The sequence below is a fragment of the Eptesicus fuscus genome, chromosome 1, assembly GCF_027574615.1.
Source record: "Eptesicus fuscus isolate TK198812 chromosome 1, DD_ASM_mEF_20220401, whole genome shotgun sequence".
NCBI classification, from domain to species: domain Eukaryota; kingdom Metazoa; phylum Chordata; class Mammalia; order Chiroptera; family Vespertilionidae; genus Eptesicus; species Eptesicus fuscus.
In genome coordinates, this window is record NC_072473.1 from 40,323,470 (window position 1) to 40,329,082 (window position 5,613).

Below are 5,613 nucleotides of genomic sequence, written 5' to 3' on the forward strand. Positions count from 1 at the left end.
AAAACCAGCAACTATTCTGCTCTAAACTGGTTCAGACAATAAAGCTATGCTCCCATAACAATTTTTCCTTTGCTCTATCATGTCATTTTCATAAGGTCCATGTAGCTCAGAAACATGGAACCAGGAGAGGAAGGACTAGGGGAACATGCATTGCTATACTTTTGTATTTTTGTTTTGTGTACCCTTGGACTTAATGCTGTCATCAGGCTTTACCGAAGAACAATTCCGAAATATTTTCTTTTAAGCAGGCTCAAGTCTTAAGGATTTTGCTTAGGTAGAATGCTTAGGATATGATTAATCTAAAAAGCTTATTTCATAAAAGATGTCATGTTACCATTCTGGTCTTCAATAAACAATATTTTCTTTCCATAATAGGAAATGCCACCCAGGATGTAGGTTCAAATTTCACTTTACTTTATGGACCCCAAGTTTTCCCATGTCATTTGATTCCTTTCTAAATATTTTTTAAGCTGTGTACATTTCCACTACATATCAGTAAACAGCTGCCAATTCCAACTCAAATGAAGCTAATTAGAGTTAAGTGCAAAGGAAATTTATGAAGAGTAAGTTTCCTATGTATTACATTTTGAAGAGTCTCTTAAGCAATACACTATTTTCTTCCAGTACTCACCACCTCTAAGTTACAGATTCACAAAGAAGATGTAGAGAATTTTAGTTAAACACAAAATACTCAAATGTTGGCACAGTAGGTAGAGAACAAGGTGAGTGTATATCCAGAACTCCCAGCTCTTGGGTCATCTATTTTACAGCCTTAGAGAGCAAGGCTTTAACAGCTGGAGTTCATCAGTCACAAATCACTACAATCAGGACACAAGGCTCTGTTAAAATGACTGTCCCATTTTAATTGATGTAGAGTCAAAACTTACATTTTATCAATTCAGGACATGTGTGGGAGAGTCAGTCATTTTTATATATTTTAAGTGCTCATGTCAATGATAATTTCAGATAACTTACAAAATTTATATTTTATTCACAGGCAAGCCTCCCTAACACCTGCAGTTATTGGATAATCCCCCCAAAAGTTTCTTATCACTAATTGGCATTCTACATGTAAATGTAATACCACTCTATTATACACATAAATTTAGAATATTTTATTGACAATTATGCTGATCGGGCCTTCTAATATTGTATAGGCACCTCGCACCGACACCAGAGAGGTGTTCCCAGACAGTCCCCTGAGTCAGTGGAGAGGGCTGTCCCCAACCTTGATCCTTGTCTTCTCATATAAATGAATTTATACAAGAGACCTTGATTATCTTGTGAAAAGCCAATTTATTAAGGCAATTAAAGCATGCACCTTTACTGAAAAAGCAAAGCAAAGCAAGTAAATCTATACATCTGTCGTATGAAGCGCAGATGGGCTCTCAGCTAATCTGAAGAGCCAGTCTATAGGTCTCAAAATTGCACTGCTGACTATTTTGGTACAGATTAATTCTCAAGGTCCATTTTTTTTTTTTACTTTGTTGTGGCCTTCCAAGAATTCATGAGAAGAACCTGGCAACTTTACTTGCCAAGCCTTGAGTCTGCTAGCTTCTCTGCTTAGGGCAGTCAGTGGTCGGCAAACAGCGGCTCGCGAGCCACATGCAGCTTTTTGGCTCCTTGAATGTGGCTCTTCCACAAAATACCACATACCCTAATTAAGTTAATAACAATGTACCTACCTGTATAGTTTAAGTTTAAAAAATTTGGCTCTCAAAAGAAATTTCAATCGTTGTACTGTTGATATTTGGCTCTGTTGACTAATGAGTTTGCCAACCACTGGCTTAGGGAGTAAAACTGCCCGTTTTTTTCTTTCCCCTTTACCTCTCCCTTCCTTCATTCTCTCATTAAGGAGGTTTTTTAACCATTTGCTCTGTGTCATTGGCTGGGGAAAATAATGGCTTGTTAGTTACAAGTTGGCTGCAAATTGCCTACACTGTTTGGCCTTGTTTTAATTTTCCTGTCTCCTACTTTGGAATCCTGGACCTCAAAAAGGCAATCACCTAGGCAAAGATTTTTAACGGAGCAAGCTATTCCTTTAAGATATTTTTCTTGGCACCTAGAGAGACAGTAAACAACATGCTTCCTGTAAAATATCAGGAAGGTATTTTCTGACTACTCTGGGATGTATTAGTTGAAAAATCACCTATGCCTATGAATCTAGCAATAAAATTATACTTTTATTAAATCTTTTGAACCTGAGACATGGTTAAGATTGTGCCACTGCAATGCTGAAGAATACAGTTGGAGCTTCAGACAGTTTACTAAGCTAACCATGCAGGAATCCAATTGGCTTAGTAAACTCAGGATGCCTTCAACATCTCCTCCAGCTGCCATGGAGAGACAAATCAAAATGAGAAAATGTCAGGAGTTCAAGTTTGGAATATCTATGACTTTAGAAAGTGATATTTGTCTAAATTAAGATAACATATTCACATTTTCTATGCTTCCAAACTAATAAAACCTCATTAACTCAGAGTCTAGTCTGAAATCAGCTTGAGGATAATTTCGCTTCAATTGGAGTTTACTTTTTCACTTCTGAAAGAGTATAAAGATGTATTAGCCAGGATTCAGAAACACAAACAATATAGAGATTTATTATAAGGAATTAGCTCATGCAATTATGGTAGCTGAGAAGTCCCATGATCTGCCATTTGTAAGATGGAGATCCAGGAAAGTTGGCTGTGTAGTTCCAGTCCAAGTCTGATGACCTGAAAACCAGAAGAGCTGATAGTATAAATCTCAATCCAAGGGCAGGAAAAAACCAATATTCCAGCTCAAGCAGGCAGGCAGGCAGGGAAGAAATACTTCTACCTTCTACATTTTGTTTTATTCAGGTCCTCAATGGATTAGGTTGGGTATGGCAATCTACTTCACTGAGTCCATAAATTAAAATGTTAATCTCATTCAGAGGTATACTCAGAAATAATATTTAATATGGACACCCTGTATCTCAGTCAAGTTGACACAAAATTAGCCATCATAATGGAGGATTATATGAAATCCAATGTTTTTTTTTTTTCTTTGTTTTTTTTTAAAAAATATACTTTATTAATCTTTCACAGAGAGGAAGGGAGAGGGATAGAGAGCTAGAAACATCGATGAGAGAGCGACATCGACCAGCTGCCTCCTGCACACCCCCCACCGGGGGATGTGCCCGCAACCAATGCACATGCCCTTGACCGGAATCGAACCCGGGACCTTCCAGTCCGCAGACCGACGCTCCATCCACTGAGCCAAACCGGTTTCGGCGAAATCCAATGTTTTGAGTTCTAGGCTTGCTTTCATGGTGTGACCTTGGAAATCACTTAGCTTCTCTAGTCATCAGTTTTCTCATCCATAAAATTAATGGAGTGGATTGGGTAATTTTTATGGGTCTTTGATTTTCTAATAGTCTATAATTTTGTGACTCTGAAAACTAATTTTTCCCAAACCAAACTGCAGAACCCCTTATAAGGTCTTGTGGCTGTCCAGGATTTGCTGAGTAAGCCAGACTTTAATTAGAATATTCAATCTACTTAAGAATCTAATAATTTAAAGCACATTAACATGCACATTGTTTGAATTAAAGTACTTGGGGCAGGAACACCTCCACTCTCTGATACCCTCACCTTGGTGAGAACAGCTGAGAAATAGAAATTAAGCAAAAACACTGCTGTGAAACCAAATAGTTCCTGCACTAAGACTCACAAAATACACTCAAAAGAAAGATCTGAGATGAGTCATAAAAAATGTCCACTCCTCTAACCAACTTCAAGTAACTAAATATATTATGATTTCTTTTTTTTTTTTTAAATTTCAATTCTTTATTGTTTAAAGTATTACACAAGTCTCCTTTTTCCCCCATTGACCTCTCCCTGGCCGCCCCCAAACCCAGCACATGCCGTCACAACCCCCATGATGTGTTCATTGGTTATGCTCATATGCATGCATACAAGTCCTTTGGTTGATCTCTTACCCTCTCACCCCCCGCCTTCCCTCATAGGTTGGACAATCTGTTCGATGCTTCTATGACTCTGGTACTATTTTTGTTCATCAGTTTATGATGTGCATTATATTCCACAAATGAGTGATATCATGTGATATCTGTCTTTCTCTGTCTGGCTTATTTTGCTTAACATAATGCTCTCCAGTCCACCCATACTGTTGCAAATGGTAAGAGTTCCTTCTTTTTTACAGCAGCATAGTATTCCATTGTGTAGATGTACCACAGTTTTCTAATTCACTCATCTGCTGATGTGCACTTGCTATTATAAATTGTGCTGCTATGAACATAGGGGTGCATATATCCTTTTTGATTGGCATTTCTGTTTTCTTTCTTCTTTAAATTTCTTTATTGATTAAGGTGTTACATATGTGTCCTTATTCCCCCATAACTCCCCAACCCCCCCACTCATGCGCTCACCTCCCTGTTGTCTGTGTCCATTGGTTAGGCTTATATGCATGCATACAAGTCCTTTGGTTGATCTCTCCCCCTTACCCCTCCCCTCCCCTACCTGGTTGGCATTAAAAAGAAATCTCAAGGCCCTAAATTGAATATATGGAAAGAGATGCTGTGATCAATTGGAACTGTCTGCCATAGACAAGAGGAGCTATGTTAGCAAATCTTCACATGGAATTTAATCTTAATTCATATAGAATTTTACAAAATTGAATTATTTAATTTATTAGCTTACAACACAATGAAAAATATAATTTAGAAAATAGGAGAGGGGTTGAAAAATTTGGCCTACTACAAGTTGAGAATAGCTAACAGTAAGGATATAAACATGAAAATTATTGTAGCCATAGATCAAAATTTCAACAATTTAGGACATTTCATAAAAAATATACTGGTGCTACAAATGACAGTAGTCCAGGCCTGAAAAGAGCATTCCATTGTGTTCAGTTTGGTAATGATATGTACATTGGTGGCCCTGAGTTATTGTGAAAAGGATAGAATTACATTCACTGTACTTTGATAAATAAAATCTAAATTTCTGAGCTGTGAATAATTCGTATCCTCCAGATACCAAAAACTTAACCTCTAGATATACAAATATCTTGGTGCTCCCAGAGTATGGCATTCTTTCTTCGTTAAGGGCATTTAATAATATTGTTTTGTCCGCCTGTAATGCCTTCTTTTACATGAATGAATCTTAGCTATGTATTCTTCTTACTCAGCTCCAAGTTTTAATACCTCTGAGATGCATTTCTGGCAATATTCCACCATCTCACCACATCCCATAATATCACACTTGGCCCTAGTGCAAGATTGTACCTCTTGCCTTCTGCTACCCTGGTATCTAATTCATACGTCTCAAATCACTCATAAGAGAATATAATAATCACTAGTTGCCTTATCTTGCTGTCTAAATTAGATTGTGAGCTTGTTCAGATCAAAGAGCTTATCTTATTCATATATCTCTCCTCGGTGACTAGCCAACCCATTGATGTTGTACTTAATAAATGAATTAAAATTAAAACTATCTATAAGGCTTAGGGATTTTCAAGATTTTATGGTATTCAGAAATTTGCCAATATAAAAAAGGCTGTTGCTATTTAGAACTTAGTCCATTGACTTGCTACAGTTGGCTCAACCAAACTTCTAGGAAGTTTGTTCCAGTCACT